The sequence below is a fragment of the Colius striatus genome, chromosome 14 (genome assembly GCF_028858725.1).
Source record: "Colius striatus isolate bColStr4 chromosome 14, bColStr4.1.hap1, whole genome shotgun sequence".
NCBI lineage: Eukaryota > Metazoa > Chordata > Aves > Coliiformes > Coliidae > Colius > Colius striatus.
The window spans coordinates 901427-913992 of NC_084772.1; positions in this window are offsets into that span (position 1 = coordinate 901427).

The window sequence follows — 12566 nt, forward strand, 5'->3', positions numbered from 1 at the left end:
TTCAGTAGAAGCTCAGCCGCGGCTCGCCGGGAGCTCGGACGAAGCTCGGCCGGGGCTCAGCCGCGGCTCGCCGGGAGCTCGGACGAAGCTCGGCCGGACTCACCCGCCGCTCGCCGCCACCGGCTCCAACGGCCGTTCCCGCGCGCCCGGGCGCCGGCATGTGACGTCACCGCGACGCCGGGCGGGCTGGCTCCGCCCCCTTGCGGCGGCTGGGCCGAGTTAACCCCATCGCCGCCAAACCCAAGCCACGCTCCCACCTTTGTCCCGCACCAGCTGCGTCTGCCCGCTTCACACGCGCTGCTTACGCCCGCTTCCCTGCCACTGAGATCTAGGCACACGGATACGCACAGACACCGTCCCCTCAGGCCGTGGCCAGCCCTCTGCCCTGGCTGCTGGGTTGATTTAGCCCATGGCTTCAGGGCTCCGTCTGTCACAGCCGTCTCTCAGGTTTCTGCTCCGATGACATCAACCCGCTGCTTCGGTTCCTCTGCCCTCAGCTCGCTGCATCTCCTGCATCGGGTCACCCCTTTCTGAAGAGCGCACTCGGGGCAAAGGATGCCCAGAAAACACACGAGGCAGAACAGCAGAGTCACGGGAACACCAAGACAGGAGGCGCTTGTTGAATCGGAGCCACACGGCCACAGCTGGACACCCTCAGAGATCAATTGCTCTTGCACCAGCACCTCCTGCCCCCACGAGGGGGGCAAGGATACAAGGATGAAGCCAGTGAGCACGGCCCCTCCTGACTGACAGCTGGGCAAACGCCTCCAGTCCCTGGCATCACTTAGGCCTCCAAACAGAGGCGCCGGAACATCCTAGTTGGCTTTCCCAGGCCTGCCTTCGTAGCTTATCACACCACGGCAGTGTCCCAGCCTTCCCCTGCTCCAACAAGGCCGTTTACAGACTCTGCCGGCCTCCACGTCAGGATGCAGAGGCATCTGACACTGCTGATCACAGCCACGCCAAGCTCCTCCCTGCAGGGAGAGGAGGAGTTCCCGATCTGCTCTTATGGCCGGCGACTTCCCTGCAACACGTTTCCCTCAGGGCCCCTCTGCAGCCTGCCAGGCTGGCTCTGACCTCTCCACTGCTCTCTTCTATATCCTGTGGCTGGAAATGAGACACGAGCACCAGAGCTGAGGTGAGCTTCTCCCCCTGCAGCACCCTGGTAGCCAACTATTTCCCCACATCACCCTCGAGTCTGGCACTTTTATGACAGAAATAGAAAAGGAAGTCATAGTTCATAGAATAGTAGGGGCTGGAAGGGCCCTGCAGAGCTGCTCCAGCCCCAGCCCCTGCTCCAGCAGCTTCCCCTGGCTCAGGGGACACAGGAACGTGTCCAGGTGCGGTTGGAAACCTCCCAAGAAGGAGCCTCCGCACCCTCCCTGGGCAGCCTGGGCCAGGGCTCCCTCACCTCAGCACCAAAGGAGTTTCTGCTCCTGTGCCAGTGGAACTTGCTGTGTTCCAGCTTGTACCCATTGCCCCTTGTCCTGTCACTGGGCACTACAGAAAAAAGTGTTGCCCATTCTCCTGACATCCACCTTTTAAATACTTGTGAGTGTTGATGAGGTGCCCCCTCAGCCTTCCCTTCTCCAGACTGAACAGTCCCAGGTCCCGCTGCCTTTCGTCCTCACACATGTGTTCCATCCCCTCAGCATCTTGGGAGCCCTGCATTGGCCTCTCTCTAGCAGTTCCCTCTCTCTCTTGAGCTGGGGAGCTCAGAAGTGGACACAGGGCTCCAAATGAGGCCTTACCAGGGCAGAGGAGAGGAGGAGGAGACCCTCCCTCGACCATCCTTCCTCTTCTCAAGGCATCAGATTTTGCTTATACCTTGAATCCCTTCTTTCCTTGCCCACACCAGCCGTGGATCACAAGATCTTGCTTTGCCAGGAAGGATCCCTGCAATCAGCAACTCTGCCTGTACCCTTTACCCCCAGCAAGAGCAGTGGCACAAAGGCCCAACTTTCCCTAGTACTCACCAGAGGGGATCTTTCCCTCCCAAACACAGTGACAGAAACAACAGTGTCCTGCACTCCCACCGCTTGGGCTTCCAGAGCAACTGGCACCTGCACTCAGCTATGAGCAGGACCAATCTCACATGGCTTGGGGCTGGAGAACCACACAGCAAACCCTCAGGAGAAAGCAGAAAGGCAGGAAATAACCCAGACACAAGACTCGGCATCCTCGGGGGGTCTAAAATCTGCTGCCTCCACTCCTGTTGCTGGCAGCTTCCTTGCAGCAGCTCTTCACTGTCCTCTAAGTTCTCCTGTACCTCAAAGGCTAGAGAAGATAAACTGCTTCCCAAGGTTTCCCTTCAGGTAGGTTCCTGTTCCCAGCACAAGGTCTTATCCAAATCACTTGCAATGGGGGATGCTGAGACAATGCAGAATGTGTTTGCTCCCCAAAGAGCATGAAATGGAGCATGTTTGTCGCTGTCAAACACGGTTAATACAGCTATAAATCACCTTTCACTTTGTGTGAAATCACCTGTAAAGGATGGGCAAACCCTGAGGCTCAGCACCACGGAGGCTGCCAAGTGCCCCGGCAGACCACGGGGCCCTGTCCCAGAGCTCTCTGATGGGCACTTTTGCCCCAAGGGGCTTGCAAAGACGGTCCTCCCAACAGCCCCAGCAAGGTGTGAGCTCTGGGGGAGCTTTCCCACCATCAACCAGTGCTCACCTGGGCTCAAGGAACACAAGACTCCAGTGTCTCACAAAAGCTGGCTCCTTCCTCTCTGCATCCCTCTTGTCATCAAACTGACACCCACTGCAGCACAACGGGATCCAATCTGCCTGCAGCACGAGCAACTTCTGGCACAAGGCTGAGACTGCTCAAGAGAACCAGAAGGAAGCAGAGAAACCTGAGTCCACCTTCCACAGCAAGGACTACTTTCCCCTTCCTAAGGCCTTGCCTTTGTTTTTCCCTCACCAGTCCTGCCATCAGCCCTTTTCTCATGTGGCACAAGCTTTTGTCAGCTGAACCACACACAGCTCTCAGCAGGCTCCTCGCTGTGTCCAGTGCTGCACTTTGGTCACAGCCCAGCCCAAGCCCACCACTGGCAGGAAGGAGGAGAGGTGGCCCTTTGGAAACTGGCTACAGCTCAAGCACCAAAACCCAGGCCAATAACAAATATCATGATGTTCCCTTTAGCAAAAGGCTCAGGGCCGTGCCTGAGTGTTGAGCACAACATGGGCTGCTCTCCCAGCCCTGCTGCTCTCCTGGCTCGCTGGCCACAACTGGCTCTGGTTTGGAGCTGGAGGCAGAATCCTGCACAGGCAGCTCGGGGCTGGGGGCGTGAGGAGAGGGGCTCAGCTGTGAGGAAAGTGCTGGTACCTGGCAGTGATGGGCAGCTCACACACCTCCTCACCAACACCATCCACGTCCAGCGCCAGCGCCAGCTCGTACGTCCTTACTGTGGTGGAACACAGGGAGACCTGGAGGGAGAGGAGAGAAGAGCATTAAAAGCTTCATCACTCCTAGAAGCCATTGTCCTCTGTTGGTCTGTGCACAGAGCACAGCCTCTGGGAGCAATGAGAGTCTTTTGACAAGATCTGGTCTGTTAAATACACCTTGCAGGGATCAGGGCATCTGTAAGCTAAATCCAAGCACCATTAGACTCATGCTCTACTCAGCACAGCCTTAGAATTAATTTCTAAGTCCTGACTACAACAGCATCAATCCAGAGGGAACCTGCTGACTTCAACAGAAGGTGTTCAGCTTTACCAGGGGAAAGCTGAGGGCAAAACATGGCCCAGCAGATGCTGTGCCAGAGCTTTTCCAGTCCCCACTGGAGATCACCACATGGAGTACAACTCCTTCTGCTCCACAGGAGAGGAAGAATAGGACAGGGAGGAAGAGCAAACAGCTTTAGGCAATGACATGTCTCTTTTTAACAGCTCTTTCCTCACTCTTCCTCTGCCTACTTTCAATCAAAGACATTGCGCTAAGCAGCTCCCAAATGGCTTCTGTGCTTGACCATACGGTTCGTGATCATCATTGATCTTGGAAACAAAGCAGTGCTCCTTCACAAAAGTCCCAGGATAACCCAGCTAACAAAAGCCTAACACTAGGGCAGATCTCAGAGGGTGAGTGTTGTCTGAGATCTGAACAAGACTGGAAGTGCTGGGCTCTCCTGAGCCATCCCTGGGAATGCAGAGGCTGAAGGTCACGGGCACCGAGCAGATGTTGGTGAGGCGACACACCAAGGTGCGAGGGCAGCCTGGGGAAAGGACACTAGCATGCATTTGTGCACCACTTATGCTGTGACTCCTGCTGTGAACACCCTGACACGACAAAACTGGGCTTGGAGTTTAACTACAGCCTCTGAATTACAGCTCATTGAGAAGCTGAGCAAGGATCTGATGGTCAAAATTCCCTTTCACACTGACCACAGACATAGCTGCTTTGGAAATGCCCCACTCTCAACAGTGCTGAGCATCAGAAGTTTCTCTCCAATTGAGAGGAGCTCTCTTACCTGCCCCTAAAGCAATACCAATTATTTCTCCCTTAGAAGTATGCACCCAGACAGAGCATTCACTCTGAAAGTGCAATCCACAAAATCAGCAGGCACTGTGTCTCACATCACCTGACACACAGGGACACCACAGCCACGCTGCACACTGGCTCTGCTCACTGCCCACAAAGCTTCACATCACTAGAGCTTTGACACTTGCTCTTCAGAATGGGAAAACAAGGAGACAACTACACCAGGTGGTGGTGTTCTGCAGAGAGAGGACATCAGCCCACAGGCTGCGCTGGAGTGGACAACTGGCTTGGCTGGCCAGCTCTGCCAGGAGCCATCTCCCATGGGCTGCTCACTCAGCGTTGTGTGGGGGCAGATTTCTTCAAAAGGAACTGCAGCAGTGGCAGAGGGGTGATGTGGGGAGGGGAGGAAGTGGCTCAGGAGAGACCATGAGTTTTCTGTCCACCAGCAGTATGAAAATTATTTCACTTTTAAACTGCAGATCATCTCAGTACAAAGCCTTTTGTGAGACTGAGATGGAGACCCAGGGCCTGCAGCTCAGTGGAGATGCTCGGGGTGCTCAGTCGCTGGCTCTGCCAGCAGAGCTTCTGGGGAGGAAGGAGAAGGAGCCCACATCTCTTAAGAACATCAGTGCCTGGTGCAGAGCTGTGCCTTGGGCACGTTACCTGGCCAGTGACAACGAGGAGGCCTCACGGCACTAATTAATATCTCACACCAAAGGTCAGGGAGGGAAATGCTGTGGTTGCCTTTCAGCAGGAACATCTGCCCACAGCTCTACAGGCTGGTGGGTGGCTTCAACTCCCTTCTCCTGCAGTCCTGAGCCCTTCTGGGACAAACCTTTCCCACGCCCAGAATGACTTTCCCAGTCATTCTGCTGCCAAGGACTGGCAGGGTAGGGATGCACAGGCTGTGAGGGACACTCAAACCCACTGACTTGCTGTCCCTGGGTCCTGTTTGATCCTGTGATGGCAAAGCTCTGCTGAAGCAGCCACCAGCCCTGGGTTGAACAGTCTGAGGCTGTTCTGGAGGAACACACAAGTGACACAGGAGCTTGCAGTCAAGGGCTCCATTTTGGGAACACACAGAGCCCTCAAGTTGTGGGGCCAAGCCCAGGGCACACTCACCAAAGGAGACATCACGGGGGTGTCAAGGGGAGGGAAGGTACATTGAAATGAAACGTGGGTCTGATGACACGGCCCCTGTGTGGACAAAGACAGAGGAGGCATTGCAAAGAGTTCAGCCCATGAGCAGACCCCAGCATCCTGCAGCAGACCTGTGTTCATCTGCTGTCCCGTTTCCTGACCAAAGAACACCAAAGAAAACACCAAAGAAATAAGCACCCAGGACTTGCTAAGGTTGGTTTCCAAGCAAAGAGAGAATCATCACCTGTGGTTTGGGCATCTGCGACTGCCCAGTTAAAAAGCACCAGCCTTCAGGGGTTTCCATTCAATGCTGAGTTTTCATCCTTGGAGCTGAATTTGTTCCCAAGAATGTCAGGCAGCAAATCCCTACTGCTGCTGAAGTTCCCTCTCCAAGAACCAACTCCCAAGACTTCAACTTCCCAGGCTTCAACTGCCAAGCCCTAACAGCTTCCTCGGGAGGGAGCAAAGGGAGCAGACATGCTTTCCGGCACAGCACTTGCCAGGAGACCATGGGAAACTCCCTCCAAACCAGCCACGACTGGAGACCACCCTGGGAAAGGACGAGCCTCGCCAGGCCCGTGGGGAAATGACTGCCACTTCTGCTGAAGGCACTGTATCTGTGCCCAAGCCAGTTAAAACCTGGATGACTGCTCAGAAGGCTCAGACAAGGAGCCAGCCCGGAGCTCTGTGTACCACAGCTGAGAACAGTACAACCTGCAGGAAAAGGGGGGGAAAGGCAGCAGTTTTGGCAACCACTGTGCTTTACAGTAGCGTGAAAGAATGCCCTTGTGAAGGGACATCAGGGTCCTTGCAGAGCAGGAAGGACAACATAAAGTGGGAGAGGTACCCCTTGTGTTCCAGCAGCCAGCTCACCTCCATTCAAAACAACTGGGAGAAATCCCAGGGCCCAAAACCTCTGCAAGAGGGAGGCTCAACTTGACCTGGGGAGTGGACATCTCAAAGGCATCTGAGAAGAAACAGCTGGAGTTGTGGGGCTGAAGAAAGAGAGATAAGGGTTGGATGCAGATCCCTGAAACCAAGACAAGATGGCAAGGCAGGAGTCAACTCAGAGAAGAGTGGGATGCAACAGGAATTGTTGCTGAGGGACAGCTGCTCAAGAGCAGATGGTACATCACACAGGCAGCTCAGCAGCCACCATCCAGGAAGAGAGGAGTTACAGGGAGGAGGAAGACGGACTAGAAAGGAACATCAATTCAAGAAAGGAACATCAAGAGATCATTTCCCAATCAGATTCTCCCAATCTGATGAAGTGTACTTCTGCCAAATCATGTATTATCATCTATTATCACATTTTAAACTTCTACAACAAATTAGTAGCTTCTACTCACTGTAGCAGCCATTCTGGCTCTTGTTTATGCCTCAGTAAAGTAGAGGTGAGTTACCACAATTAAAGCAAGGAAGTAAGATTCTGTCAAGTCAGAATTCTCTCTTAGAGCGCTTTCTAACTCGTCTCTTTCCTCACTCCTGTCCTCTCCCACCAGCTTGCTCTTGGTACAGGCCTCATTCAAGCAAATCTCTCCCCTTCTGAAATTCACAAGGTCTCAATCTTCCTCTTCACAGTGGAACAAGGTTGCTGCATTCTTCACCAGAAGGTGAAGAATGGGAAAATCCCTCTCTACTTTCTTGGGAAATCTCAAAATAATCGCCTTTTTTAGGTAAAGGTGCAGAGCGTCAGCAGCACTTTCCTCTGGTGTACACTGGTTCTCCAAAGGCAAAGCAGGGAGACACGGTGCCTTAGAACTTAATTGAGCTCAGCAGGAGTCTCAAGTGGCACCTAAATGCCTCCCACTGCTTCAGCTAAATCCTCTGCAGAGATAGACCTGGGAGTGCTGGCTGGTAGTAAACTGAACATGAGTCAGCAACGTGCCCTCGTGGGCAAGAAGCCAATGGCATCCTGGGTGCATCAAGCAGAGTGTGGGCAGCAGGTCAAGGGAGGTTCTGCTCCCCCTCTGCTCTGGAGTCCTGTGTCCAGTTCTGGGCTCCTCAGCTGCAGGGAACTTCTGTAGAGAGGCCAGTACAGGGACACCAAGATGATCAGGGAACTGGAGCATCTTCCTCATGAGGAAAGGCTGCAGGACCTGGGGCTGTTCAGTCTGGAGAAGAGACTGAGGGGAGACCTTATTAACATTTACAAGTATCTAAAGGATGGGTGTCAGGGGGTTGGGACATCCCTTTTCTCTGTTGTAGCTAGCAACAGGACAAGGGGTGATGGGATGAAGCTACAACACAAAAAGTTCCATTGAAACAAAAGAAAAAACTCTTACTGAGAGGTGAGGGAGCCCTGGCCCAGGCTGCCCAGGGAGGGTGTGGAGGCTCCGTCCTTGGAGGGCTTCAAGACCCCCCTGGACACGTTCCTGTGTGACCTGATCTAGGTGGGAGCTGCTTCTGCAGGGGGTTGGACTGGATGATCTCTAAAGGTCTCTTCCAACCCCACCATTCCCTGATTCTATTCTATGATTCTATGAAATCTCTGAACTCTGGTACCTGGTTCAGGCATTAAAGGTGTCCCACCTGGGAAGCCTGCTTCCCTTTTCCTTGCAGGTGCTATTTAGAGCACACAGTTGCTTTTTGAAAGCAAAACCATCACAAAAAAACCCAAAGAAACAGATGGGTGATTTCCCTTCCCCAGGGCTGGCCACTGGACAAGGTGCTGGTCGGCAGCACTCTCAGGGTGCAGGGCTGGGCCCAGGACAGGCCTGCTGCAGGCACCACACTTCTGGAGGCTCCTGCTAATGCAGTTCCTGGGCAGTGCTCAGGGAATGAGGGCACTTGTCCATAATTGCTAGCTTTGCTCACTTCCCATCACTCAGTCTGGCTCCCTGCCCTCATCTTTCACCTCCTCCCTCTCTGTCTTTACCCCATCACTGGTTTTTCTTTCTCTTTCTCTGTAGCACTCCTTGTCTGTATTTTCTAACCCCTCCCTGTCTGTCCTATGTCCTGTTGCTATTTCTTCTTTCTCCTCTCCTGCTCCCTGTCCTTTGCCTTTTTCTATCACCATGTTGTGCTTCCTGGCCTTATTTTCCCTCTCTCCCCCACAGCCTGTCCCCACTTTCCTGCCCGTCTCTCTTGCTCAGCTGGCTGGAACTTGTCTCTTCTCTCCAGGCCTCCACCCTGCTCCTCACCCCCTTGAAAGGGCTCTTCCTCTGACTCTCTCAGGCCATCACTGTTCCACCCTCCTGCGCCTCCTTCTGCTGATCCACATCACTCTGTTCTTTGCTCTCTATGGATGCTTTGCTTTCCCTCCCCTCCCCTCCCCTCCCCTCCCCTCCCCTCCCCTCCCCTCCCCTCCCCTCCCCTTTCCCTTTTCCCTTCTGTCCTAATCCCTGTCCCAATTCTCTGTCACTCCACTGTCCTGCTGCCTTTTCTGTCTCTCTGCCCCCTGTCCCTCTCCCTGCCTGTGTCTGTGTATCCCATGTTCTCCTTTCTGCCCTTCCAATCCTCTCTCTGTCTCTCTCTGCTGCTGCTTGTTGCTCTTTTTCCTCCTGCACTCGCTGCCTCCTTAAGCTCCATCCCTTTCCTGCTCTGTCCCTCTGCCCTGCTCCTCCCCCGTATTTTCCTCCTCCTCCTCCTTTGGCTCCTCCTGGGGCTGGGCCTGTGCAGTCCCGGGGAGGCGGCCATGGGGCTGCAGGGTCAGGGGCGCCTGGCCAGGGGCTGGTGTCCCTGCAGGGTCAGGCAGCAGGAAGGAGGCCCCGGGGCACGTGGGAGCTGTAGGCCTGGGGCACTGGCTACCGGCCGGCCATGTTGTCTCCTGGGCCATGTGGGAGCTGTAGCCCTGGGCAGGGGCTGCCAGCCGTCCCTGTTCATTGCTGGGCGCTCTGGGAGCTGTCGCTGCCCCCTCAGCTGCCCACAGCCGTGTCGGTGCTGTGAGGCACAGGCTGTGCTGCAGCTGTGGCCTGGCTGAGGTGAGGGCTGGGGCCAGCCAGGCCCTTGGGCAGCTCTGGGGGTGTCTCCTGCCTGCTGCCCACCCGGGGCTGGTGATGGGAGCTCCAGGCTGGAGCTGGGCCTGGCTGGGGCAGCCCCTTGGTGACCCGAGAGCTGGGGAGGGGCAGGAGATGGAGACAAGGCCCCGGGCACAGGCCCCGGGTGCCCCAGCTGCCAGAGCCCCCGCAGCCGCCCCAGCATCTCAGTCCCTGCCCTGACAGCAGCAGTGTGTGGTGCTGGTCGCTCTGGCAGGGCTTTCACTCCATTTCCCTTCTCCCCACAGGTGCTGGGCCAGAGGTTTCGCAGGCACAGCCCGGCCGGGAGCTCGCCGTCCTGGCTGTGCCGCTGCTTTGGCAGCCGCCGCGGGGCAAGTTCACACACCCAGGTAGGGACCCTGGTTTGATGCCAACGTGATGTCCTTCAGGAGTGAAAAACACAGTGTAGTGTTGGCTGGGGGTTGTTGTTGTTGTATCTCTGGGATTGATGTGACCTTGCAGAGGCAGCTGTTGGGATTTCAGCAGACATTTGCAGTTAAACCTGTGCTGACTGCTGCCCTGAGGTGCAGCTGGAACCCACTGCTGAGCTGCTTGATGAAGTGCACTTCTGCCCTGTCATATATTATCATATATAATTATATTTTTAACTTCACAACAAATCAGTAGCTCCTACTCACTGTAGCAGCCATTCCGGCTCTTTCTTATGGCTCAGTAAAGGAGAGGGGAGTTTTCACAATTAAAACAAGAAGGTAAGATTCTACCAAGTCAAAGTGCCTGGTGTATTCAATGGGTGGACTTCTTGGGATGCTTGCACAGTCTGTTTGAGTTTGTCTCTGACTGGGACGTGTAGTCTTGGAGAAAGGAGCATGGCTCAGAAATGTGCTTCCACCTGAACTCACTTGGCTCATCGGTGCTGCAGGGCCCAGGTTGTGGTTTTGGGGTCAGTCCAGTTCCTGTGTGTATGAGCCAACATCCAGGCCTGACAAGGTAGTAGTGGTGAGGCACAGTAGAGCTGGAGCTCTTAGCCAGGCTGGTAATTTGTCTGCAGGGCCAAGACCAAACTATGAAGGTGTAAATATAGAGCACTGTGTGGAGAATTACTGCAAATCATTTGCCTTCAGAGCCCCATGACTGAGCCCCTGTCTGAAATATTTTTTGGGTTACAGTTGGTGTGTTGGCAATCTCCACCTGTCCTTTTGTGATTACCTCTCTCTCCATTTCTCTGCAAACCTGTGGTTCCCCTGAGAGTGTATATTGGAACAGGCACATGAAGGACCTGAGCTAACACATGCATTTGGCAGGATTGCAGGAGAAGCGTGATGAGTCCTGAACTTTTGGAATGGTTTCTTCAGGCTGCACAAATGCACAGCAGAGCTTTGGCAGGGTGGTGAGTAAACCTTTAGTACTGACTTGATTCATTTCTCTGATTTTTAGGCCAGGGAATCATCTGTGTGAATCCAATCAATCAATTGGCTCTGTAGCATTCCTGGTAAGTTTGTTGTCCTGCAAGCAGATCAGAGGCAGACAAGTGGGGATCCCCATCTGAAACGTGTCTGAAAGACTCAGTGCCCGAGTCTGCAAAGTCTCCCAAGAAAGGGTCTAAGCTTTAAAATGTAGAGGAAATGGTTGAAGTATTCAGCCAGAAATCTGAGTCTTTGCCCTTGAAGCCACTTTAGAATGGAAGGAAATCTGAAATGTTTTATCAAAGGGTTCCCTCTGATCAGAGGGAAAACTGAAGCTGGCAGCTGTGTGAAAGGTATGGTGGGTGAGAAAATGCTTCAGAAATCCAGATTTCTCTAGAGCAGCAAATCTTTGTCTCTTGTCAGCTGGCCTTTGCCTGGTGGGGTCAGTGCTGGTGAGGTCAAGAGCATGCATCTGCCTCAGGGACCTCGTGAAGCTTCAGGGCCCACAGGAGTAAGCCGAATTTTGCCAAACCCAGCAAAGGGTGTTGAGGTGCTGTGGGAATTGGCCATTGCTCTGTGTCTGTCTCTTGGCAAAGCTGAGGGGATGCCAGTGAGATGTCACCTTTTTCTGTGTCTCAGGAAATGCTGATGGATGGAGGTGGTCTGAAAGGCAGCAGCCTGGGAGCCGCTGCTGCTGCCTGTGCTCGCTGAGCATTTCTGCAGAGCAGGCTCCTGCCTGAACCACCTGCATGTGGACTCTGATCTGCGCTTGCCCAACTGGCCTGTGGGTTCCTAAAAGCTGCTGTGGAACAGAACTAGTTGGAGGAGGTGGAAAGAAGGAGATAATTGCAGAGTTTCTGCTCATGGCTGTGTTAATGACAACAGATGGGGGAGAACTAAGGTTACAAGGCCATAGTTTCAAATTCCCAACTGAACTTCCCCCTGATCTGTGCTGTGAGCATTAAGTAGAGACTAAGTGAGGAGCTCTGTCATTCAGAACTGCCCCAAACACTCTGCTGGCCTCATTTGGAAGAACATGGCCCTTTTGAAGAACCCAGAAGTAGGGTAATTGTGCTTTCAAAGGAAAAAATTCCCTGTGTCTAAACCAGAATGCATCAGTGGATGCATCAGCACTCAACTGATAGGATGTGTGAATAGCCTGAAATCCAGATTTAGATGCATTTCAGGGGATTCTTTTCAAAGAGACAAATTAAAAGCTGATCAAATTTGTGTCTGCCAGTTTGTGAATGAGGCAGCTTTTGATCAAAGGCCCCAGTGATGTGGAAGGCTAATTTCCAAAGGCTTCCTTTGCTGTCTTTGGTGTCATTTTCAACAAACTCAGTGATCCTGGGGTTTCCTCCAAACAATAATTCACACCAAGCATCCCAAAAGGAAGTAGCCCACCAAAAGAACAGCTTGGTTTGGGAGACAGCAGGTAGATGTACAATGGACAAGGTCATGTTGACCTTATGAAGAGTGAAATTGAGTAGTTTGGTGCATCATAGGCAGGCAATGGGAAGTGTCATGGCATGAATCAAAGTATCATTTGCAGATGGGAGGGCTCTGTTGGTTTTGGGAGCTGCCCAGAATTAGTATGAAAGCT